This window comes from Cetorhinus maximus, chromosome 3 (assembly GCF_964194155.1).
Source record: "Cetorhinus maximus chromosome 3, sCetMax3.hap1.1, whole genome shotgun sequence".
Classification (NCBI taxonomy): Eukaryota; Metazoa; Chordata; class Chondrichthyes; order Lamniformes; family Cetorhinidae; genus Cetorhinus; species Cetorhinus maximus.
Window position 1 is genome coordinate 82,976,831 of NC_135881.1, and position 27,463 is coordinate 83,004,293.

General features: G+C 44.1%; 1 long non-coding RNA gene across 1 annotated transcript in view; it reads right to left on the minus strand.

Annotated features, from left to right (window-relative positions):
* The window catches only part of LOC144672896 (uncharacterized), a 28,905-nt gene extending 7,562 nt beyond the window's left edge, over positions 1–21,343 (minus strand). The window contains exon 1 of the long non-coding RNA XR_013574200.1: positions 21,268–21,343. This is a non-coding gene — a long non-coding RNA (uncharacterized LOC144672896). The remainder of the gene's footprint in view (positions 1–21,267) is intronic.
* Between the last annotated feature and the right edge of the window lie 6,120 nt (positions 21,344–27,463).

A 27,463-nucleotide genomic window follows, 5' to 3' on the forward strand; every position in this document is an offset into this window, starting at 1 on the left:
GTACACTATGAAGTTCTTCCAATAATGGTTTTCTTCCCTGCACAGGGATAGTGACTCTTGCACGTCATAATAAGATACCATCTTGACAGCTCAGTTCAGATCGACGTACAAAGAATAGTTTTATTCCCCAGGGATTTGTGCATTTGACCATCCTTGCAATACTTGTTTGTGGATTTTTGCTAAAACTGGATCCCAATTTGTCCAATTCTTTATCTGCCTGGTGCAGACTGGTGAGGAATCCAGGAAATTTAATGCAAGTACCACATCTTGAGGTCCTCAATCCTGTGTGACAATATTGCTCCCACTCCATAGGGAGATGCATCACAGTGAGTATCAATTCCTTAGATGGGTCATAATGCACTAGCAGACATGACAAGTGTAAAAGCTTCTTAACTCTTGTAAAGGCTTCCTCTTCCTGTGCTTTCCAGGACCATCTGTGGTTCTCCTTCAATAATAAAAGCAAAGGGGCTAACACTGTAGATAGATTAGGCAAGAATCGACCATAATAATTTACCATGCCCAAAAATGATTCAGCTCATTACAATGCTGGAGAGGGTGCTTCCTTGATTGCCCTGACTTTCTCCTCTAATGGATGCAACCCTTGGGCATCCACACGATCATCCAGATATGCAACTTCCTTTGCTTGGAAGGTACACTTTTCTTTTTTTAAACAAACACCAGCCTCTAAAAATCTTTTCAGAATCTCTTCCAGGTTTGCCACATGTTCTGCTCCGTGGATCCTGTGATTAGGATGTTGTCGAGATACACTATAACTCGCGGGAGTCCTTGTAGTGGGCTTTCCATGGTTCTCTGGAAAATTCGCACAGGCAGAAGACACACCGAAGAGTCAGCATGTATATTGGCACAGGCCCTTCTGTGTGTTTAAGGTGACATGACTTCTTGATGTGTTGTCCAACTCGAGCTGCTGATACGCATGGTTTATATACAGTTTAATATAGGATCTTCCTTCTGCGAGTTTAGCATACAGACCTTCAATCCTTAGGATTGGGTGTTTGTCTAATTTTGCAGCCTTGTTTACCATTTATTTATAATCCCCACAGACGCAAATGGTTTGGTCCGGCTTTATTACAGGGACAATGGGTGCTGCCCATTCTGAAAATTGGACTGGCTGGATTATTCCCAATTTCTCCAAACGACATAATTCTGCATCAACCTTTTCTCTCAGAGTGTAAGAGTGTAAGGCACAGGTCTTGCCTTAAAAAACCGGGGTGTTGCTTCAGGGTCCATGTATATTTTAGTTGCAGATCTTTGATTTTCCCCAACTCATCTCGGAATACTTGGTCATGCTTTGTCAGCAACTCTGGAATTTCTCCTGTCCTGATCTGAAAAATTTCTGACCAATATAGTTTGCTTTCCTTCAATCAATCATGGCCTAGAAGGCTAGGTCCTTCTCTTGTTACAACAATTATTGAGCTGTCTGTTGCCTGTATGATACAGGTACAGAGGTGATGCCTTTCACCTGTACTGCTTCCCCTGTGTATGTTTTTAATTGAGCAGCAGTTTTCTCCAAACTCAATGGCTGGGTACCTTCTCTGAGGTATTTAAAGATGTGTTCTCCCACCACTGTGGTCAATGCTCCTGTGTCAACCTCCATGAACAGAGGCTTTCCATTTACTTGAAGCATAACAGTGATTGGTTCAGTGTTCCTAGCCTTCAGATTGTGCAGGGAATAAACGGCAGCCTCAGTAACTTCTGGCTGTTCTATATTGTGCACTTCATTTAACTTAACTTGATGTCTGAATGGCTGCCTTGATCTAGTCCTGCACTGTTTAACAACATGTCCTTTTTTGTGGCAGTAGTGCATTCTGCCTCTTTAAATCTACAGATTTCAGATGCATGATTTCCCCCACAATGGAAACACTTTAACTTCTGGGTTACTGGTGAGCTGCTTCCAGTATTTCTTTTTATTTTTCTAGCGATAGGGGCCGTGTTCCGCTTTGCGGTAGCCTCCCTGGTCTTCGCGCCACGCCCAGCGGCAGGTTCCCACCCTAACTGCAAAATGGCGCCATGGCAAAGCCTGTGAATCCCTCTCAGCACTCTCCATTGCTAGCGCTATCTCCATGGAGATTGCAAGCAAACGGCGGTGAATGACATCGTTGTTTATGCCGCAAACCAAACGATCTCGCAACGTCGCTTAAAGTATCACTGAAGTCACAGTGCTCCGATAACTGTTGTAACTTCCTGATAGACATTGCGACTGACTCACTGGGGGCCCTCAATCGAGAGTTGTACTTGAATCTTTGCATGATCACAGAGGGTTTAGGCTGAAAATGTCCTTTCACGAGGTCCTACTAGCTCAATGAAGGATCTGGAATTTGACACATTCGGAGTCATCAAGCTATGGATTACGTTATAGGCTTTACTCCCGCAGACACTTAGGAGAATTGCCTTCTGCTTCCCCTCCGCCGTTATTTTGTTAGCTACAAAGTAGAGCCCTAATCGCTCAATGTATTGACTCCAGTCCTCGACAGATAAATCGTACGGGTAAATTCTGCCAAAGTGAGGCATTGCTGGTGAGTATACTTCTTATCTTCTCTTAAAATATTGGAATACTCAGTCGTGAGATGAGGTGCTGCATCGGCGCTATTTATACTTGTCGCCAGTTGCAACACACCTGGCGAGTACAGAACGGGTTTCTTGTAAGAAACAGTGAACTTTATTAACAGACTTAAGAGGAGACTACATGCTTGTTCCAAGACCAAGGCTAAAAAGCTCCGTTACTAAGGTTCCCCACATTCAGGGCTGATTGGTCTATACAATCACATGATCCCCATAACAGTAAGAAATGGTTTAACTTATAGGGCATGATGTTCCCATCGGCGAGTGAGGGGCGGAGCCCACTCGCCAACCCGTAAAATGACACGCGGTGATGTCGGGCGGAACTCCCGATGTCACCCTGCCCCATTTAAATTTTCCTGTCAATGGCCTTAAGGTTGGCGGGCAGGCCAGGAGCCCAGGTGGGAATTAGAAAAAGCATGAAACCTCATCCACGGGCGGGATGAGGGTTCATGTAGGTTTTAAAAAATTTTATTAAAGTTTTTGTAAAAATTATGGACATGTCCCAACTCATGTGACAGTGTCACATGAGGGGACATGTCAGGGAATTTTTTTTTCTGTTTTTAATATTTTTGAGAGTAGAGCCGATCTCCCTCAGGTGGCACTTAGCCTCAGGGAGATGAATGCGCTCTTTCATGCGCGAAAGACCGCACTCTCGGCTGAGGGATTCCCCCCCCCCCCCCCCCCCCCCCGCCCACACAGGGAGCACATAGCACTTCCGTGCGGATATCACGCTGGGCAGGCCTTAATTGGCCTTCCCATGTAAAATGGTGCCGTGCCCCCAATTGGGGGTGCCGATTGGAGGCGTGCCTGCGTGCGCTTGCCATTCAACTTCACCCCCAATGGGGGCAAAATCCTGCCCATAATCATTAGAGTGAGCAAGGTGCATGCCAGGCCAAATGAGAAGGATGCCAGGTGTCTGTGTGTGATGAGTGCTGACGGGATGACGAGGCAGTCTCCAGAGGAGATGAGTCCAGATGGAGATGTGAGGATGTGTGTGTGAGAGAATGAGTGGTGATGTCCCTTGAGCTGGCAGTGAGTGAGATACCATTGATTGTGTGACGGGCTGTGAGTGGGTGAGTTGAGATTGATGAGATGGTTAACTGCACTGGATGGCTGACATCTTGAGTGCAGCATTGGCACAGGCCACCTCTGCCACCACCTCCTAAGCTGGAGTGGTGAGACTGATGGGCCATCTGCGGCCAGAGCAGAGGTGGAGGACTTCACGGTGGGTCTCCATGGCGTCCAGAAGGGATGTGTCACTGAATCGGGGGGCTGCACTTTCTTGGCTTTCAGCGCAGATGCTCTCGCCTCCATGAGTCCGCACGTACGTGTAGGTAGGGTTGCACTGGGTGAGGAGCAGGGCACTTGTGTGAAGGAGGAGGTATCACAGGCAGAGGGATCTGTGGTCACTTCCCCTCAGAGGAGGGAGGACAGACACCACCCTGCTCAGCTGGGCACAAAAGCAGGGCCTCAGGAGTCACAGGACTGTGGGGAGGGGGGAGAATGGGGAGACAGAGGTAAGGGGAGAGAGAGAGATGGGGAGGTGGAGTTGGGGAAGAGAGGAAGAAAGTTGCTGCATTCTTGGGGGTGAAGTGGGGCATGTTTCTGGTTTGGATTTTTACACCAATCAAGGTAAATGCAAAGGACTGAAAGAGCTTCCAGCCGGGATTTTCCGGTCTCACCAGCCAAGGGGCCCGCCACTGGCAGGACCAGGAAATCCTGCACTCCATTTCAGGCACCCAGGCCAGGATTTTTCCCCTAGGCTTCAGGATCCTGATGTCAGAGTTAAGTAGGGATCAGAAGCCTGCACTGTGGGGAAAGTGGTCTGTAATTTCCCCTGAATCTTCAAAGCCCATTAAACCTCTTTGACCAAGCTTTTGGTTATATGACCTAATACTGCCTTATGTTGGCTCACCCTACCTGAAAAGTTTGACTTTTGAAAGTTTGGGACAAGGTGGAAGAAAATTGCTCGGGGCACTGGGGAGACTGAAAATTGCTCAGGAGGGCAGGGGTGGCAGAGGAGAAAATTGCTCTGGAGCAGGGGGGGGGGGGCAGTGGTGGTGTTGATGGGGAGAGAACTGCTCCAAAGCAGGGGAGAGGAAGTGGGTGGCCGTGGAGAGGGGGAGGCAGGGTAGTGCTGCATGAGTTATAGGTTATGAAGAAAAACTTAAGTGTACCTAATCAAAACATAATCTCCTTGTTCAGTTTTATGATGTTTGAAGCTATTGAAATTCAGAAATATGGAAAATAAACTCTATGTTTGTTTTTGGTGTCTGAATGCTTAAGTGATGTTACTGATCGTGAATGTTTGAGTGCTCTGGTTTGGGGCAATTGATGTCATTGATGTCAGTTACGGTACTCGTAATGTTAAATGATAGCTAAATAATTGGTCTTGAGTGCAACTGATGTCAAATAACGGCCAAATGATTGCTTTTGAATACAATAGATGTTGAATGATAGCTAAATGATTGCTTTTGAGCACAACTGATATCAAATGAGCGCAAATGAACACTGTTGAATGCAAATGATGTCAATCTTTTCAGGTAGGGGGGTGCCAGGGTCCCCTCTAGAAGGAACCATGTGACTAGTCTCATTCCATGCAGGCAGGAAGGGCCCTACTTCGGACTTTCACCAGAAGACCTCCCCCAGGCATCTATAAACTGTCCCCCATTCATGCAGAAAACTGGAGGTGAGCTGGAAAATTCTGGTCCGGAATTTTCCAGATCACCTCCTTTGATTGGAGTTTCCAAATTTAGAGAACCTAATTGGTTACCCACCACATGGAAACATGTCACTCCGCCACCCTAAAATGGCCGGCACTGGGAAACTGGCACACTGGCCGGTGTCGGTATTTTCAGGCCCCATTCACCTCCATTCCCACTCCTGCAGGGCCTGAAAATCCTACCCTAACATACATTGTAATTGTTCTAGTTTGGTAAGTCCTGTCCTAAATGCCTGCATTAATTGTTCCTCCTTAGCTTCTAAAGGGGAGGCATCGGATTGGATGAAGTTAATTGTAAAGCCAACAAAATACTGTTTGGATCCTTCAATATTCTCCATCAGAGATGGCTACTGTGAAAATTATGGATAGCAATGAAAATACAGGTTAATAGTTTATTTTTTAAAAACTCAAATAGGTTGAGATTTCCCTCTTGCCTATGGTAGCAGATTTACTGCTGTTTTTTTTCCTGGACAAAATCCAAATTTTCTTCTTTGAAGTGGAAATAAAAAATATCAAACTCCTTAATGTTCACCAAGTGGATATTCCACAAACCGGTGGCCCTTTTCTTAAACAGCTGCAAGAGAACTTGCTAAACCTACAAGTAGTAATTTCACCCACGCAATAACCAGCCTGACAATAATAATGTGTTTCTCATGCAGCAGAGTCTGGGACAGCAAGCCGTGAACAGGCACAAAAAACAATCAAAAGGTTAATGAAATGCTGGCCCTTATATCTAGAGGACTAGAATACAAACGGGTAGGAGCCATGTTTCAGCTTTACAATGCCCTATTTAAACCACACTGAGTACTGTGAACAGGTCTGGGTATCACACTTCAGGAAGGATATCCTGGCCTTGGAGAGAATGTAGATTTGTCCAAATGATACCTGAACTCAAAGAGTTAAATTGTGAGGAGAAAAAATAGGTTTGCATTCCCTGGAATTCATAGGTTATCAGGTGATTTAATCGAAGTTTTAAAGTTCTTGGGCAGAATTTAATGTCCCCCTCTATCAGGCGGTGGGTTCAGTGGCAGATGGGGGGTGCGTGTGATCAGGCTGGAAAGTGCAAGTTGGACCTGCTGTCTTCCCACCTCCTTCGGCTATAATCAGGGCCGGGAAGGCCTGAGGACAGCCTTCTCGCCAGGATTTAAATTGAGGCCTTTAAGTGGCTACTTAAAGGCCACTTAGGGGCCTCATCCCTCCACCACTGAAATTTAACCAGCATTCGGCGGAGGCCCTGACACACGTGCAACCCGCTAGGTAAACTGCGGTGGGTATGCCTGTGGCCTGGTAAGGGGGTGCGCTTTTATTTGCAACCCATACCCAATGGAGAAACCTGCCAGAGGCATGAGTTGCCCATGGGTGAAGACCTCCACCTGCCCTAAATACTAACCGCCCCTCCCTCCCTTCACCAGGGCTTTTTGTCTAGCCCTGATGAACCCACCCTTATACCTGGAGCTCCATCACCGATCCTCTGCCTAGCCTGAACTGTATTGCTAGCAGTGGCTTCTGCTTCCGATTTTCCAGCAGGCGGATGGGTACCCTCCCAACCCAACCCCCCTACCCGTGACCATTAAAATCCATCCATTGAGGGGAGCCAATAAGGGTAGATAGAGAGAAACTAATTCCACTAGAAAGTCCAGGACTAATTAGGGGACACAATCTAACAATTAGGGCCAGACCTTTCGAGGGTGAAATTAGGAAACACTTCTACAGACAAAGGATGGTAGACATTTGGAACTCTCTTCAGCTAGAAGCAATTATGTTAGATCAATTGTTAATTTAAAGTCAGAGATTGATAGATCTTTGTTAACCAAAGATATTATGGTACATGGGGCAAATGTGGATGTGCAGGGTTAGGTCATAGATGAGCCATGATCTCATTGAATTGCGGAACAGACTTGAGGTATTGAATAACCTACTCCTATGTTCTAACATGGCCATATTAGAGGTGATTTTACCTCCAGGTGATTTTCAGGCAGCTATTAGACCAGCCATGCATTACACCTACCTGATAGCGTTCGTCTGAAGCCCAAATTTTATGGTGAGATCTCATTGGAATGTCATTGGGAGACTGCCTACATTATTACATCAATGACCGACGGCCTTCCCAATCAGAGAGTGGGATTCTGTGGGTTTGTCAATCATTTAAAATGTGAATGCAACTCTTAAAGAGAAGGTTCATTCAACTCAGCTGAAGTCTTTTTACTTCCACTGCAGAGGATTGAAAAGTTTGAAATGACTCGGACAAGAGCACCTTTGTCCACTGACCCGGCAGCGCTGATGCTTGTGGAGCAGGTGAGGGTGCAGAAGGAGATACTTTTCCTCTCAGATGCAGTATGTTGTCCAAACAAATGCTGCAGCAGGCCTGGAGAAGAGGGCAGACATTGTGGATGCATGACATCACCCCAGGATCTAGATTCAGTGCAGAAAGCACTTCAACAACCTAACCAGAACAACCAGGTTGTGCCAAGGATCTTTGATTTCCAATTTTCTGCAAGGATTTCCTTTCCCCAAGCACCCTGAACAGTTCCCTCTCCTACTCATCATGCCCAGATTAATGCTCCAGAGCATGGCACGTGGTCCCACCATGGCAGCTGTGGGAATTTAAATTCAATTAATAAATCTGGAATAAAAAGCTAGTCTCAGAGATAATGATCACGAAATAGCCCATCTGGTTCATTAATGTCCTTTAGGGAAGGAAATCTACCTACATGTGGTTCCAGACCAACAACAATGTGTTTGACAGTTCAGGAGGAATTTTACAATCCCTCCCGCCAGCAGTATTTTCCAGTCCTGCCAAAGTCAATGAACTTTTGAATGATGGATTGCTGCATTTTATGTCCACCGCCCCCCAACACCCCTCCCCCCACCCTCCACCCCCCCCGCCACCCGATTATCGCTGAGTCAAAATCCTGCAGCTCCCTTCCTAACAGCACTGTGGGTGTGCCTACACCACAGGGACTGCAGCGGTTCAGGAAGGCAGCTCCCCACCACCACTTCAAGGGCAACTAGGGATGGGCAATAAATGCAAGCCCAGCCAGTGAAGCTCACATCCCGTGAATGAATAAAATAAATTTCCACCCTTAACTATTCCCCGAAATGGCCTAACAAGCTACTCAGTTGTATCAAACTGCTACAGAAAAATAGCACTGTGGGTGTACCTACATCAAATGGACTGCAGGGTTTCAAGAAAGTGATTCACCAGCACAAGCTCAAGGGCAATTAGGGATGGGCAATAAACTCTGGCCTTGCCAGCGATAGTCAGAACCCATGAGCAAATTAAAAAAACCTCTCCACCAATCACAAGGGGACATTATACCAACTCTCATAGAGTCATAGAGGCCTACAGCACAGAAAAAAGCCCTTTGGCCCATCGAGTTTGCACCGGTCAAACAAGTACCTAACTATTCTAATCCCATTTTCCAGCCTTGTATACCATGGCATCGCAAGTGCACATACAAATACTTCTTAAATGTTATGAGGGTTTCTGCCCCTACCACCCTTTCAGGCAGTGAGTTCCAGATTCCCACAGCTATCTGGGTGAAAAAATTCTTCCTCACACCCCCTCTAAACTTCCTGCCCCTTAACCTAAACCTGTGCCCCCTGGTTATAGATCCCTCCACCAAGGGGAAAAGTTTCTTCCTGTCTACCCTATTTATGCCCCTCATAATTTTATACACCTCAATCATGTCCCCCCTCAATCTCCTCTGCTCCAGGGAAAATAACCCCAGTGTATCCACTCTCTCCTCATAACTAAAACTCTCCAGCCCAAGCGACATCCTGGAAAAACTCCTCTGCACAATCTCTAGTGCAATCACATCCTCCCTATAATGTGGATTCCAGAACTGCACGCAATACTCTAGCTGTGGCCTAATCAGCGTTTTATAAGTTCCAGCATAACCTCCCTGCTTTTTTATTCTATGCCTCGGCTAATAAAGGCAAGTATCCCATATGCCTTCTTAAGCAACTTATCTACCTGTCCTGCTACCTTAAAGGACCAGTGGACATGCACACCAAGATCCCTCTGATCCTCGGTACTTCCCAGGGTCCTACCATTCATTGTGTATTCCCGTGCCTTGTTTGGCCTGCCCAAGTGCATCACCTCACACTTATCCGGATTAAATTCCATTTACCACTATCAGCCCATCTAACCAGCCTGTCTATATCCTCCTGTAATCTCCTCACTATTTACCACCCCGCCAATTTTCGTGTCATCCGCGAACTTACTGATCAACCCTCCTACATCCAAATCTAAATCATTTATATATACCACAAACAGCATGGGACCCAACACCGATCCCTGTGGAACCCCACTGGGCACAGGCATCCAGTCACAAAAACACCCCTCCACCATCACCCTCTGCTTCCTGCCACTCAGCCAATTCTGGATCCAATTTGCCAAATTGCCTTGGATCTCATGGGCTCCTACCTTCATTATCAGTCTCCCATGCAGAACCTTATCAAAAGCCTTGCTGAAGTCCAAGTAGACTACATCAAACGCATTGCTCTCATCTACTCACCTAGTCACCTCTTTGAAAAATTCAGTCAAATTGGTCAGACATGACCTCCCCTTAACAAAACTACACTGACTGTCCTTGATTAATCCCTGCCTCTCCAAGCGTAGATTAATTCTGTCCCTCAGAATTGCTTCCAATCGTTTCCCAACCACTGAGGTTAGACTGGCTGGCCTGTAGTTCCCTGGTTTACCCCTTCCTCCCTTCTTGAATAATGGTACCAAATTGGCTGTCCTCCAGTCCTCTGGCACCTCTCCTGTGGCCAGAGAGATATTGAAAATTATTGCCCCTGCTATCTCCTCCCTTGCCTCACTCAACAGCCTGGGATACATTTCATCCGGGCCTGGAGACTTATCTACTTTTAAACCTGCCAGACCACTTAGAACCTCCTCCCTTTCTATACTAATTTCTTTAATTATGTCACAGTCCTTCTGCCTGATTTCCATACCCACGTCGTCCCTCTCACTTGTGAACACCGACACAAAATATTAATTTAGAACCCTACCTACGGCTTCCAGCTCCGCACACAAATTACTACTTTGGTCCTTAATGGGCCCTATTCTTTCCCTAGTTATCCTCTTATTTTTAATAATAATTTAGTAATCTAGATATTACTATCTTTGTAGTCCTGTTTTTAAATCTGTTTCCTAGCTCCCTAAATTTTGCTTGCAGGACCTCATCCCTCTTTCTACCTATGTCATTGATACCAATATGTACCATGATCTCTGTCTGTTTGCCCTCCCCCTTTAGAATGCCCTGCATCTGTTCAGTTACATCCTTGACCCTGGCACCAGGGAGGCAGCATACCATCCTAGATAAAAGCAAAAAACTGCATATGCTGGAAATCCAAAACAAAAATAAAAATACCTGGAAAAACTCAGCAGGTCTGACAGCATCTGCGGAGAGGAACACAGTTAACGTTTTGAGTCCGTATGACTCTTCAACAGAACTAAGGAAAAATAGAAAAGATGTGAAATATAAGCTGGTTTAGAGGGGGGGGGGGACAAGTAGAGCTGGATAGAGGGCCAGTGATAGGTGGAGATAACCAAAATATGTCATAAACAAAAGGACAAAGAGTTGTTGAAGGTGGTGATATTATCTAAGGAATGTGTTAATAGGTGACATTAAGGGTAGAAAGGTAGAAAGCAGGACAACCATCCTGGAGTCACATCTGTGGCTGCAGAAACACCTGTCTGTTCCCTTTACTATCGAGTCTCCTACACGATTACTCTTCCTCTTTTTTTCCTCCCCCCTGTGCAGCTGAGCCACTCACAGTGCCATGAGCGTGGCTGCACTCCCCAGAGGAACTGTTACTTTCACTATTTTCAAACACAAAGAAATGGTTCTTGAGCGAGATACACCCTGGGGATTTCCTGACTACCTGCCTGACACCTTTCTTCTGACTGATGATCACCCATTCCCTCTCTGTCTGCACTTCCGTAAGCTGTGGGGTGACCACACCTAAAAACATGCTATCCACGAAACTCTCAGCCTTGCGGATGCACCTCAGTGCCTCCAGCTGCCGCTCAAGCTCTAAAACCATAGCTCAAGTAGCTGCAGCTGGTGGCACTTCCTGTACATGTGGTCGGTCAGAGCGCAAGGAGCATCTAGGACTTCCCACATGTTGCAGGTGGTACATAACACAGGACTGAGCTGCCCTGCTATGTCCCTAATTGAAAAAAAACCCTTACTTTAAGTTAAATACAGTAACAAAAAAGTTATATTATTTATGTACTTTAAATAAAAATCAGAACCCTTACCTTTTCTTAGATTAATCTATATTAAAGTGGAGAAAAACTGCAAAAAAAAACTGGAGAAAAACACTTACCCACTACTCACCAATCAGCTCTCACCTTTGTCCTGACATCACTTTTGGAAGCGTCCCTGCACTCGCACTGGTTCTGATCTCTCTGCCGCTCTCTCGCGCTTACAAAGTTACACATTCACCTGTTGTTTACCGCCTTCACAACAGCACTAGCAGCATTCTGTTTTTACATGATTGAACTGTTACTGTATTTGCTTTCATCTACCTCCATCTTCAGATGTGGGAAGATCCTCTTGCTGATCTGGTTCCATATGCACTCCATGTTTCCATAATAAGGCTGTGCAGAATGCAGCACACAACCAAATATGAGAGACTTTGTGTGGGCTGTATTGCATAAAGCTGTTAGAGCTATCTAGGCAGCAGGACCATTGTTTGAGTCGCCAAATAGCACGTTGAATGATAGTTCTGCTGATCAGGGTGGTTTCATCTTGTGTCTTCAAGCTTGGGCTATGGGTAGGTGTCCTGATTCTTGAGTGCAGGGGGTAAAACTTGTGTCTTAGCAATCATCCACCGATGTGCTGAGTTGGGTGTAATAGTGGGGGTTAGCTGACTGGCACAGAATGAGAGCATTGTGACAACTTCCAAGAAAGCAAACAGAGGTCAGCATGGTTCTGTGTTGGTGATCACTGGCCAGTTGCACATTGAATAAATGGTAGCCTTTTTTGTTGACAAATGTTTTTGGCTGATTGTTTGTCCCTAATGACTACATTTATGCAGTTTATAATACTCTGCACTCACGGGAGCCAGTTATTATATCAAAGCCCATAACACTTTCTTTCTAACTGCTGGCATTCATTAGAAAAGTTATATAGTCATTGACCTTGGCAAAGAGGACTTTAATGGCCTGCTTTATGTATATATGGACAGCATACTGATTAGGTAGCTGATATCAATCATTGCAGTTTGGAAGCAACTGGAGACAAGGAAGTTAAGGGCCCTGGTCACTTTTTGAGTGGCATAGACGATGTATGACCACTTGACAGAGTGGATTGCAGTTCTTGCTGTAAGAAACAATACAGGTGTGTGACAGCCTCTTTTGAGGAGTGATGCTTCCTCATGTACTAATCGTCAAACTATTCTGGGGTTATAGCCCCTACGGACAATAAGCTCACACTACAACTGCCCCATTTCCACTGGGTGAAGGGAGCTAAAATAACCCACATTGTGCCACAGAGTGGTCAGAAACAGTTTTGCACGCTCGCCGTGAAATCTTGATTTCAATTGTGCCAGCGGGGGGATACAGTGAATGAAACCTAGGTGCTTCTCCACAAGGATAGTCAATGAATGCCCCGAGCTGCTGTTGCACGCCAGGTAGCTGTACATTTAAGGGTACCATTCGTGACCATGTTGTCTATCTGCCCTCTTGAACAGAGGCTCTTGAACAAAGAGACTAAAGAACAGAGCTGAATATATGTTCAAAATGGGCAAAAGCAGATTTTCAGTTTGTATCAATGAGGATTGGGTCCTTATTTAATATTCTGCAAGAGACTATTGTATTGGCTTTGAGAGACCACCATCTATCATTCAGAAGGATCCATCTACCTCATACTGGACTGAAAACATCATGTACTTTAAGTATACTCTCTGCTTTCTCAGTGTGTGGAGTTTCCCTGGCTTCTGATAGGATTCAGCTGTTTATTCTGGATTCACATCTGAAGGACGAAACAAGCAACAAAGTAAATGGGTGAAACAAGATTTTTTTAAAGGATTTAAATTAAAGGACATACAATATAATAATATCATCTTGCTATGGCCGCTATTATAAAATCATATCTGAATTGAAAGCAGCAGAATTATATGCTTGCTTTTTTTTTGGTGATTCATACTGATCTTCTCTAGATGCTGGAGTTCTGTCATCCCAGAGGGTAAACTACTCTCTTAAAGCTACTGGGTGCCTGGTTTTTGGAACCACCACAGAAGTTCATCCTATTGGGTTCAAATGGCATTCACAGATTCCTTTGGACATGAGAGACCATGCTGACCTAGTAAATAATTTTTGGCCAGATCTCTTACAGTTTTGTTGGGACAAATTTATGTAATCCACTCCAAAAATTATTGAACTGACAAAATCAAGACTTTGATCTCTTCAAAAATGGAGAGGAATAACACTGCCTCCTGCATTGCTGCACACTTTCCATTTTAGGTTGAGAACAGTGTGGCTAAGTGAGTTAGTTTTACTTCAATAATTTGCTCATTAACTTTTTTTTCAATCTTTCTATTCCATATGTGAATGTTTTATTCTGCTCCAGTATTAAATTTCTGTTTTAGAAGAAATTGTCCTTTGGCTATTAAAGTATATGTTTTATGATTTTGAAGGATTTTTTCACTCTGTTCACAGTGCTGCTACTATTTAGTGAAAACCTTCCCCATTGTGGTGATTTATCAAATGTTGAAAATGAACATCTCTACAAATTTTTCCTTTAAATTCTCTTGCATTATGGGTATTGTTGACAAGGCCATCATTTATTGCCCATCACAAATTGCCCTTGAGAAAGTGGTGAGCCTTCTTCTCGAACCACTGTCGTCTGTATATTGAAGGCATTCCTAAAATACTGTTAGGCAGGAAGTTCTAAAATTTTGATCCAGGAATGAAGAAAGAATAGCGAAATATGAGTGACTGGGGCAAATTTGGTGGTGATGCTACTTCCATGCATTTAATGCCTTTGGCCTTCTGTATCCTAAAGGTTGCTAGTTTTGGAGGCTGTTGAAGAAGCCTTGGTGAGTTGCTGCAGCGCAACCAATAGATAGTACACTCTATAGCTACATTATGCCGGTGTGGCTGGTTGTGGATGGTTAGGCTAATGGATAGAGTGCTGACCAAGCAGACTCTTTGCCTTGAATGGTGTTGAGCTTCTTGATTGTTGTTGTATCTGCACTCATCCAGTCAAGGGGAGAGTATTCTATCACAAACTTATCAATATTAATAAATGGGTGCATCTTCTCACTGTTCATTAAAACAGTTATCACAGCCTGGTCAAAGTGCATAGGCTCTTGCCTGTGTCGATTAGTAATCACTGTGCTGTGGATTACTAATTTAATATGAAATGTATATGTTAAACTTTTCAGTTTTCAATTCAGAAGCACTGTAAGTTAGCTGTGCACTCAAATGAAGATAGTAAAAAGATTAGTAGTATTAAATTAGTTAAATGAGACATGTGCTAGAATTAGTTAGATCAGTGCATGGCTCCTCATTATTTTTCATTTATTAAACCTGTAGTTAGTCGTTGTATACATTGCCCAGGAAAGAGGATCTTTTGTAAATTGTAACTGTCTTGCGTTAGTTCTCTGTTGAATGGTTTACTTTGTTCTTATTATAGGTGGCTTTAATCTGTTCCATCTTATTTTCCTAATAGTATTCATACCTCATTGTTTCCTATATACATAAGCCTTCTATTGTGCTACAGGAAATGTAATATATATTTAGAAGATTCTCAATGGATATGAATGAAAAGTGGAATAAATTGAAAGTGAAAAATCATAGGTGATATACAAGTCTTCCATAAAAGTGAGACATAATCCTTGTTCCCAATGGAGTATTCTGTTTACACTAGTAACATAACATTGTAACATAGTAACAGTTTCTAGCAGCAGATGTCTTCCAGTCCATCTTGTAGCTCCTATCCACAGAAATACATTGGAGCATTTCTAATAACTCTGAATCCCATTTATTGACAAGAATCCTTCTAGTGCTGTCTTGAAACCCACTAAGATTTTGTGTTCCACCAGCCATGCTGGGGGAGATGGTGGTGTACTGGAAATGTTACTGAAATAGTAATTCAGAGGCCCAGGCTAATGCTCTGTGGGTATGGGTTCAAATGGCAGCTGGTGGAATTTAAATTCAATTAATAAATCTGGAATGTAAAGCCAGTCTCAGTTCTGGTGATCATGACAACTATCATCAATTGTTGTAAAGACCCATCTGGTTCACTGATGCCCTTTTGAGAAGGAAATATGCCATCCTTACCTGGTCTGGCCAACATAAGGCTCCAGGTCCACTTAACTGTTTCCTGAAATGGCCTAGCAAACCATTCAGCTCAAAGGCAATTAGGGATGGGCAACAAATGCTGGCTTTGCCAGTGATGCCCACAACCCATGAAAAACCTTAATGAAAATTTTAAATGGGCATGTCCCAGCTCATGTGACACTGTTGCATGAGGGGACTTGTCTTAATTTTTTTTTCCCCTTTATTTAAATTTTTAAAAATCATACTAATCTCCCTGAGGCAGCTTTGTGCCTCAGGGAGATTTCTGCGCCCTTTTGCGCACATGCGTGAAACAGCGCAGGCACCCCGCCTGCACAGGGATGCTCAGCGTTTCCGGGTGCACGTCACGATGGTCGGGCCTTAATTGGCACGCCCAAGTAAAATGGCGGTGCACAGCCAATCGTGGGTGGCGATCAGCTGCACACCCGCCCACACCCACTCCCACCCAATCCCCCTGACAGGGAGAAAATTCTCCCCATAGCATCCATTGGGCCTAGATGTATATCAAAATCTATAAATGCCACAACATTTAAGATCATGAAGATTGATGGAGCCAGAAAACCATTTTGGTCTCCAAAAATCATATCAAGGGACAGTAAATGCATGTTAGTCAGCCCAATCTTTATTAACGTTATCAATGTGTGATGCAAATCTGTTGCACATACTTATCACCCTTTTAGTGCAAATGTTCCTCCTTCACTTCCTATTTTATTTTGTTGTCCTTAATCTGTAAATATGGCCCTTTATGCTAAATTCTGTTCATAGCAGAAAAGCATGTTTGGATTCAATTTTAGATTTCAATTTTAAATCTTTCCTAAAATCTAGGTAGCTAAAATCCACTTGAACAAAAGCAAAATAATGCAGAAGCTTGGCATCTAAAATAAAAATGGAAAATGTTTGAAATATTCAGCAGGTCAGGCTGTATCTGTGGAAGGAGGAACAAAGTTCAGATTCAGGCCAATTTAACCCTCATAATTCTTTTAGAAGCTGCTTGTTGGATCATGTGGGAACTAATATAGAGGTATTGTATGTAGGACACTATTTTTTTGGTCAATACGTGTTGCTTCACAGATTTTATTTTCAGACTTCAGTTTTAATAAAGAGAAATCTGGCCAGAAATACCAAGTTTGTGAGGTCAGGTGAACCCTGTCTTGTAAAGGTTAGTTTTCTTCAAAGATAAAAATCTGATCGCAAACTGTTCTAACCCAGAACCACCTTTTATGCCACATTCAATGAGAAAGCAATTTGAGAAAGGGAAACATGCCTCAGATGCAGTGATGGTTGTTCTATTTGGATAGTGTTCTTCGCTTTGCCTGTTTCTTGCTATTGGAACATTATTGAGTAGTTGTTTACACTATTAAAGAAAAACAAAACTTTCTTTTCCCATCTCCAATTAGTGGTGCTTTATTTCAGGCCTTTTGAAGAAGTAAACAGCGGTTGTGTGGTTTACATTGATGTCGCTCTGGCTTTCAATGTTGACTGGAATGGTTGATTGTTGGAGCTCAACCATTTACACAGTAAACTCAAAAGTCCTTTTCCTCATTTACAATCTTAATGAACATACTCTTTAATGTCTTTTTGAAGTAATAAACAGCTGTAAAAAAAAGCTGTTTCCATCTGTCGTGTGGTTCTGCTGCATATTTGTATTTTTTTAATATTAAAATGAGTTTTGTATAATGGGAAAAATGTATTTTAATTAGTTACTTGGTAAACAATAAGCATTTAAATTTGTTCATTGACTTTTCTTCATCTTTTAACTTTTTGGTATAATGAACAGTTGTCTGGAAAGTACAGCAACCCGTTCCTTTTAAACTATAGCTTCAGCAACACCAACACCTCGTGAATTAATTTAAAAAGCTCACAAGGCCATCACACATTCGCAGGCATCTCACTCACTGGCAGCTCAAAGGGCATTACCACTCTCTCACACACATCCTCACATATCCATCTGTCCTCATTTCCCCTGGACACTGCCTCCACAGCCTTCACCATCTCGAGGCCGCTTGCGCAGATCAACATGTGACCCACACACACCCTGGGATAGCACCCCCTTCCCCAAACATGCACTAGCCCTGCAGCCATTGAAAACCACCCCCGCCTTACGGCTAGCCTGGTAGGTAGAGACCTCCCATGAGCCCTACTAAAACCAATGTGGTGCTGCCTGTGAAGCCTGATGCCAATGACTGCGAGTGCTCGAAGCAAGGTAGGCAAATGAACCTGAAGTCCTGAGCGTAGTGCAGGTTGCCAGGTGCACATTGCTTATGTACCATTGTGAAACACGTTGGCGTGCAATCAAGCTGACGTGAGCTCATAATCCAGCATGGGGGGATGATTTCGGCGAGCAGGGTTTATAATGAGATGTTAAAGTATTGAGGTTAAGCTTCTGATGTGTGGTGGTGGGAAATGTGACCCACCATTGATGAGTGAAGCGAACTGGTTTCACAATGACGTGAAATTGAATTTTGTAACCTCCCAATATGTTCCACTCCCACCGGCTATGAGGCCTGCCACAAATAGGAGCAGAAAATCCTGGCTTATGATTCTATGTAGTGCAGGTAGCCTGCTTTTTCTTAAGGCAGCCTGCCTCTTAAAAGGAAGTGGAAAAAAAGATTGATGCATTTTCTTTCTTCCCTTTATAATTTCACCTGTCTTTGCCTCTAATGGGCCCACGTTCACTTTCACTAATTTCTTGCTATTTGCATACCTATAGAAAAGTTTGCAATCTGTTTGGAAGTCTCTTGCTTGTCTACTCTCATATTTTCTTTTCTCTTATTAAATTCTTTGGTCCTCCCTTGGTGAAATCTAAAATCCTCCCAATCCTCTGGCTTACTGCTCTTTTTGGCTAAATTACAAACCTCTTTATAACTGCTTTTATAAGCCAGTCAGGTGGCTTTTCTCTTGGCTTTTGTGCCTTAAAGGAATATTTAAGTCTTGCAAATTATATATTAATTCTTTAAATACTTGTCTACCATCATATCTTTTCATGTAGTTTCTAAGTCTATCTTAGTACATCACCCTCATACCTATTTGTTTACTTTGTTTAGATTTAATGCCTTAGTTTTGTACTCAATTAAGTCCTTTCTAACTCAATAAAAAATTCTATCACATTATGGTCACTGTTTCCCAGAAGCTTCTTTACTACAAGGTTATTAGTTAACCCTTTCTCATTGCACCATACTAGATCCAAAATAGCCTGTTTTCTAGTTAGTTCCTTGGCAGGCAGGTCTACAAAACTATCCTGTATACTGTGCAAAGGTGGGACGTCGTCTCCACAAGGACTGTGAAGGTGGTCATTTCTACCAATACTACCATGGACAAATGCATTTGTGACAGGTAGATTGGTGAGGGCAAGGTCAGGTAGGTTTTTCCCTCTTGTTTGTTCTCTCATCACCTGCTGTAGATCCTGTCTAGCAGCCATTATCCTTTAGGACTCAGTCAGTAATGGTGCTGCTGGGCCACTCTTGGTGATGGATGTTGAAGTTCCCCCACCCAGAGTGCATCCTGTGACTTTGCCACATTTAGTGCTTGCCCCAAGTGGTGTTCAATGTGGGGGAGTACTGCTTCATCAGCTGAGGTGGTAGGTGGTGATCAGCAGGAGGCATCCTTGCCCATGTTTGACCTGATGCCATGAGATTTCCTGGGATCCACAGTCAATGTTGAAGACTCCCAGTGTAATTCCCTCCTGACTGTATACCTCTGTGCCACCACCTTTGGTGTGTCTATCCTCTTGGTGGGACAGGAAATACCCAGGGATGGTGATGGTAGTGTCTGGGACATTGTAAAGTATGATTTCATGGGTATGACTATGTTGCTTGACTAGCCAGTGGGGCAATTCTCCCAATTTTGGCATAAGTCCCTAGATGTTAGTAAGGAGGACTATGCAGGGCTGACATGGCTGACTGTGCTGTAGTTGTTTCCGGTGCCTAGGTCAATGCCAGGTGGTCTGTCCTATTTCATTGCTTCCTTTAGGTTTTGTAGCAGTTTGATACAACTGAGTGGGTTACTTGGCTGTTTCAGAGGATAGTTCAGAGTCAATCACATTGCTGTGGGTCTGGAGTCACATGTAGGCCAGCAGATTTCTTCTGTAAAGGGCATGAACCAGGTGGGTTTTTAGGACAATCAACAATGGTTTCATGGTTACTGAGTCTAGCTTTTAATTTAAGAATTATTAATTGAATTTACATTCCACCATCTGCCATGGTAGGATTTGACTCCATGTCCCCAGAGCATTGGCCGCTGGCTTACTAGTCCAGCGACATTACCACTATGCCACTGCGTCCCCTTTCTCTGTTGCTCTAGATTATGTCCGAGTTTGCATGCTATTCTATTGTAGGGTCAGGTATGTTTCTAATTATTAGGAATGTTTTTCTCTGAAATGCAGCTGCAATGACAGTTCCATACTTGCATCAATCTTTACAGTTGGTCTAGTAAAGATACAAACTGAGATAAGCCTTGTCTTCCTAACATTTATCAGCAGCCTTCATGCTACTCACTCCCCTCACTTTCCACTGCTTGAGTTGGCTTTCCCCTAGTTACAAGATCCAATAAACCCTGACAGACTTTGACTCTTGCCTCCTGCTTATTCCCCATCCTATTGCAGTATCACCTTCCTTTTATTGAAAATTGTCCACTAGACTTAACTTAATCCGACCCTGATCAAAATCATATGAATCTTCAATAAAACACTGAATAATAGTTCAAAATTATCTGCTGGAAGTTAATTGCAGCTGCAGGCCATAAGTATCTAATGCAGTGTGGAGGAGATTTGGCGGTAGAAGGAGGCCTGATGGGTGTTTCATGAACAGTGAGTGAGTTTGGGCTAGGGCTGCAATTTTCCACATGTAGGTTGATGTGTGGGATTTTCCAACACCTGAGTGCAGTATAAACAGAGCCAGTCATAACTTAGATCATTAGACTTGTAATTAAAGAAAAGTTTTTACTTTGAACATGACAAATATTATTAGGATCAAATTGAAATCTAAGGGAAGACTGTATTTAAACTGGCCACTTGCATTGCAGTGGAACATTTTACTTACATCATATAATGTTGTTGTGTTCTAGTTGGTGAATTACCAATGCTCAGATTTTCTTGAATCTTGTAAACGGTACTTTAATCATTTTCATTTCCTGCAGTGGGAGTTTAATTTTGGCATTGGGACATGTTGGATATTCTGTTCCAAAAGATAAACAAATGTTTCACTAAAACTACTTTCTTCTTATTTCTGGCTCACTAGTCTGCTTTGCCATATTGACCTTTTTAGATAATTGAGCTTCACTTTCCTGTCTTTTTATTGAATATAAAAGAACAACTTTTTTGTTAGGGATGTGCAGTGAAATAGGCCAAAGGAGAAACTCTATTCTGGATTGGCTGCCTTATGCACATTCAGCCAGAATAAAGGGGGTTTAAAAAAAAAGGATAAGGCCCGAAAAGAGGCAGGGCATTGTGATTTATGATTAACCCTCCTCTGCTAGTTGTGATGTAGGCAGCAGGCAAGCTATGTGCTGCTTGCTCATTTAAAATATAGTTGCATGCAGCCCAGCATTAAAGGTCTTGCTGTGTGGTTGCTTAGGGAAGGTGTTGGTTACAGAAAGGTGTCTGTTAAAGAATTAACTATAAGTCTTTATTAACAATAGAACTACTTACACATGCACAGCAAAGGTACAGGCAAGGAGCTATCTCCAGATTTAGGTCTTTACACGTCTCTGCTTAACACCACACTGAACCCTGGGTCCAGGTCATGTGCCTTCTTACATCACTGTCTGGGTGGTACTGTACTCAGTCCCACATTAACTCTGTATGTGCCAGACCCTTATAGTACACCTCTTCACCGCCCGCCCCCACCCCCCCACCAATGTATATGGTGTTACACCAGTTCATTTCATGACTTATATTGTTATCAGTCTCATACATTTACATTGCTGTTATGACATTATTGTAAGTAGTACATTATTGCTATTGCTGTATTAGTATTATTACAACATTCTCACTATCCCATCTCCTCACTTTGACTCCTTGAATTTAAAGGGCCAGGTGGTCTGAAGGCATTATAACCCTACCATATCTCAATCGCTGTCCTGTCGGAGGAGTGGTAGGGTCTCTTTTCCTGGTTCTTCCTGTGGCTTGGAGGTTGGACTGGCATTTGGGTATGCTTTCCTTCTTTTCTTCCATTCCTTCATGTTGAACAGCACTTGGTCAATTCGGCTGTTATATTAATCAGTGGTTGCTGCTACTCTAAACCGTTTCTTGCAGGGTGGATGAATGTTGTGCTCGCCTACATGTCCCTTCTTTCTTTTCTTCTTTCTACATGTAGGCCATCTCAATACCCTCTGTGGCTGAGGAAGAGCATTCCTGTGGTGAGAAGAAGGTTTAGTGGTACACTCACCTCTGCCTTTTGTTGACGATGGTAGGAGACTGTTCCCAGGTTCCAGCACATCTTGTAGTCGTGGCACACTGGCTGGAAGCTGCAGTGTGTGCACGCTGGTTGCTGTGTTGACCAGCTGTACTATCATCATAATTGGAGATAGAGGCTTCTCAAGTGGCTGATCACTCTCTTGTAGCACTTCCACTGGAGGCATTGTGGTTAACTCATGGGCAGTAGGTTGATCTAACCACTGGAGGGTTTATGGGACCTGCAATGGGAATGGACAAACCTGCTCCATAAAGAGAGAAGAGAGTTCAGAGTTAAAGTCCGAGTTTGAATGCTCTTCAGTGTTTGAATACTTAGGACCGTGCAGTTTTGGTTGTCTAACAACAGAGGAGATCCAAAGCTACACAGGCATCCCTGCTCAGGAGACAGAAAGGTCGGTTACGGATGACGGACATCAGCTCAAAGATCTGTTTTCCATCATACCTCAGTGGTTCCAGGATCATGCCAATGACTGGAAGTCGGATTCCTCCTGCCCCATAAAGTGGAGTGTCCATTGTTCGAAGCCAGAAGTCTTTGAGCCAAGGTTCCTTGTCTGGCAGGAGTGTCACGCTGGCACCTGAATATAATTCAAAATGGCCATCGATAAAGATGTCAGCGTTCCAGAATGAGAAACCACAATCCTTGACGTCACCCAAGAAGCATGGCTGTGTGTCTTCTGTGTCATCGGTCTCGATCTCGTGGATTACTTTTGGGCCTTCTGTGTATTTCTGGGGTTTTGACTTGCACAGTTTGCCAAAGTGTTCCAGCCGTTGCAGTGGAAGCAATGGGCTATACGTGCAGGATACTGATCTCTCCTGTGAGGGCATTTCACACTGCAGCGCTGGCAAGGTCACTCTGCTGGCTGGTTTGGGAATCGCTCTTTTCCTGACTTGGATTGTCCTTGTGTCTTTGTGGCCTGATAAGCTGGACTGAGGGTTGGCTTCTGCCCCATGTTTTATTCTCTCCCCTCACGATTGTCTTTTGCTGCTCATGGAGTACAGTCAGTCTAAATATCTAGATTGCCTTGTCTAGGGTTAGATCTTCTTCAGCTGGAGGAGGTCAGAGAGTATTTTGTCTGTACCACTCACCACTATTCTGTCTCTGATGAGTTCAGACTTTAAATCTCCATAATTACTCCCTTCTGCCATCCTGTAGAGATCATTGATGAAGGAATTGCCTGGTCCCCTGGCAGTTGGGCTCTCTTATTGAATTTAGCTCTCTTCAGTATTTCATTGCTTCGCAAATTAAAATAAATGTCAAAAGATTTTAAAATCTCCTCGCATTTGGTGGATCACTCATTAATACCTTGCCTTACAATAATGATGTCTCTAAACGGGTCTATAGAGTAAAGTAGCATTTTCACCTGGTCTTTTCTGACTTTTTATTTAAAACAGAAGATTAATGCAAATGCAGTATCTTAAAAATATTTTCCTCCAAAGACCCCAATCTTGAGTGGTCTGGCCCTTAGGTTAGTCCAAATGAAGTTGGAAGTGTTGATTTGTGATCCATGTTAAAAAAATTTAATTTGTAGATGCAGCTTTAAGAACTTACAGGCTTTCAAGATGGCACCACTGGTGTCTCCAAAACAAAGGGATTTCCCGCACTTGCCGGTTTTGATGGTGATCTTCTTGAAGAAGACTCTTAGCAATGGCTGCCTGGATCGGCTTTGTTCTGATTTCTTTAGTTCCGCATTTTGCAATGACGAGTAATGAGATGTTCAAATTTAGTTATGCTTGCTGTTTTCTGAGCTGGGTAGTGACAACGTTTCCAAGAGACTTAAATTGTTCACTCTTTTGTCTTATGTTACTAATTCGGAGGCTACACATTGGAGCTCCAACTGGGGAATTGAGATTTAGCGACGGGTTTTCCTCCACAGTGCCTCTGACGCTGAATTAGGGAAGGGTTCTCAGGATAGGCTGCAGCCTGGAACTTTAAAAGATTTAGCTATCCTTGCAGGCTCTGTGGAATCTGTGTTCTGCAGCTGGACTTCCAAGAGAGATTTAATGGAGTCTTCTGTGCAGTAAAAATCTCTGCCTTCATTTTTCAAGTGTTTTCTCTGGAGTGTTTTCTGGTGAAGTTTCTCTGAACCTTCTGATTCTGTTGTGAGTTTCTCTCAGGTCAGAAATTTCTTTTTGTTTTCATCTTCCAGCATCTCGATTTGTTTCAGCATTTTGGAGAGGTTGAGGGTTTTTGATCCCAAGCTGCCACAATGTTGGGAGGGTGCTGATTACAGTGCGGTGTCTCTTAAAGAAGTTTTTGTAGTCTTCAGCAGGTTAACTGTAATAAGTATTTATTAACAAGTAGAAATATTTACACATGCACAGTAAAGGGTGCAGGCGAGGAGCTATCTCCATGCTAAGGTATTTATCTGTTTCTGCTCATCATTTTTTTTCATTCATTCACAGGATGTGGGCTTCGCTGGCTGGGCCAGCATTTATGGCCCATTCCTAGTTGCCCTTGAGAAGGCGGTGGTGAGCTGCCTTCTTGAACCGCTGCAGTCCATGTGGTGTAGGTACATCCACAATTCTGTTAGGAAGGGAGTTCCAGGATTTTGACCCAGTGACAGTGAAGGAACGGCAATATATTCCCAAGTCAGGATGGTGAGTCACTTGGAGGGGAACTTCCAGGTGGTGGTGTTCCCATCTATCTGCTGCCCTTGTCCTTCTAGATGGTAATGGTCGTGGGTTTGAAAGGTGCTGTCTAAGGAGCCTTGGTGAATTCCTGCAGTGCATCTTGTAGGTGGTACACACTGCTGCTACTGTGCATTGGTGGTGGAGGGAGTGAATGTTTGCGGATATGGTGCCAATCAAGCGGACTGTGTTGTCCTGGACGGTGTCGAGCTTCTTCAGGGTTGTAGGAGTTGCACTCATCCAGGCAAGTGGGGAGTGTTCCATCACACTCCTGACTTGTGCCTTGTAGATGGTGGACAGGCTTTGGGGAGTCAGGAGGCGAGTTACTTATTGCATGATTCCTAGCCTCTGACTTGCTCTTGTAGCCACAGTATTTATATGGCTAGACCAGTTCAGTTTCTGGTCGATGGTAACCCCCAGGATGACGATAGTGGGGGATTCAGTGATGGTAATACCATTGAACATCAAGGGGCGATGGTTGGATTCTCTCTTGTTGGAGATGGTCATTGCCTGGAACTTGTGTGGAGCGAATGTTACTTGCAACTTGTCAGCCCAAGTCTGGATATTGTCCAGGTCTTGCTACATTTGGACATGGACTGCTTCAGTGTCTGAGGAGTCGTGAATGGTGCTTAATATTCTGCAATCATCAGCGAACATTCCCACTTCTAACCTTATGATGGAAGGAAGGTCATTGATGAAGCAGCTGCAGATGGTTGGCCCTAGGCCACTATCCTGAGGAACACCTGCAGTGATGTCCTGGAGCTGAGATGTTTGATCTCCAACAACCACAACCATCTTCCTTTGTGCTAGGTATGATTCCAACCAGCGGAGAGTTTTCCCCCTGATTCCCAATGATTTTAGTTTTGCTCGGGCTCCTTGATGCCACACTCGTTCAAATGCTGCCTTGATGTCAAGGGCAGTCACTCTCACCTCACCTCGGGAGTTCAGCTCTTTTGTCCACGTTTGAACCAAGGCTGTAATGAGGTCAGGAGCTGAGTGGCCCTGGCGGAACCCAAACTGGGCATCAATGAGCAGGTTACTGTTAAGCAAGTGCCATTTAATAGCACTGTTGATGACCCCTTCCATTGCTTTACTGATCATCGAGAGTAGACTGATGGGATGGTAATTGGCCGGGTTGGATTTGTCCTGCTTTTTGTGTACAATACATACCTGGGCAATTTTCCACATAGCCAGGTAGATGCCAGTGTTATAGCTGTACTGGAACAGCTTGGCTAGGGGCGCGGCAAGTTTTGGAGCACAAGTCTTCAGTTCTATTGCCGGAATGGTGTCAGGGCTTATAGCCTTTGCAGTATCCAGTGCCTTCAGCGGTTTCTTGATATCATATGGAGTGAATCGAATTGGCTGAAGACTGGCATCTGTGATGCCAGGGACATGTGGAGGAGGCTGAGATGGATCATCCACTCGGCACTTCTGCTTGAAGATTGTTTCAAATGCTTCAGCCTTATCTTTTACACTGATGTGCTGGGCTTCCCCATCATTAAGGATGGGAATGTTTGTGGAGCCACCTCCTCCAGTGAGTTGTTTAATTGTCCACCACCATTCACGACCGGATGTGGCAGGACTGCAGAGCTTAAGTCTGATCCGTTGGTTGTGGGATCGCTTAGCTCCGTCTATCACTTGCTGCTTATGCTGTTTGGCATGCAAGTAGTCCTGTTTTATAGCTTCACCAGGTTGACACCTCATTTTTAGGTATGCCTGGTGCTGCTCCTGGCATGCCCTCTTGCACTCTTCATTGAACCAGGGTTGATCCCTGGCTTGATGGTAATGGTAGAGTGGGGGATATGCCGGGCCATGAGGTTACAGCTTGTGTTCGAGTGCAATACTGCTGCTGCTGATGGCCCACAGCGCCTCATGGATGCCCAGTGTTGAGTAGCTAGATCTGTCCGAAATCTATCCCATTTAACACGGTGGTAGTGCCACACAACATGATAGAGGGTATCTTCAATGTGAAGGCGGGACTTCATTTCCACAATGACTGTACGGTGGTCACCCCTACCAATACTGTTATGGACAGATGCATCTGCGGCAGGCAGGTTGGTGAGGATTAGGTCAAGTATGTTTTTCCCTCTTATTGGTTCCCTCACCACCTGCTGCAGACCTAGTCTAGCAGCTATGTCATTTAGAATTCAGCCAGCTCAGCCAGTAGTGGTGCTACCGAGCCACTCTTGGTGATGGATATTGAAGTCCCCCACCCAGAGAACATTCTGCACCCTTACCACCCTCAGTGCTTCCTCCAAAGTATGTTCAACATGGAGGAGCACTGATTCATCATCTGAGGGAGGGCGGTACGTGGTAATCAGCAGGAAGTTTTCTTGCCCATGTTTGACCTGATGCCATGAGACTTCATGGGGTCCGGAGTCGATGTTGAGGACTCCCAGGGCAACTCTCTTCTGACTGTACACCACTGTGCCGCCACCTCTGCTGGGTCTGTCCTTCTGGTGGGACAGGACATAGCCAGGGATGGTGATGGTGGAGTCTGGGACACTATCTGTAAGGTATGATTCCATGAGGATGACTATGTCAGGCTGTTGCTTGACTAGTCTGTGAGACAGCTCTCCCAATATTGGCACTAGCTCCCAGATGTTAGTAAGGAGGACTTTGCAGGGTTGACAGGGAGGTGGACAGAAATAGAGAGGTCCTCATCCCTCAGGGGACCAGGAGGCTCTCCAGAAAGATACTGAGAAGGTAATGGGAGCAGATAGCCATTACTGTCAATGCACACAGCCTAACCCTGAGTACAGGGATGCAGTACAGGAAGAAATTTAATGACTTCACATGAGTG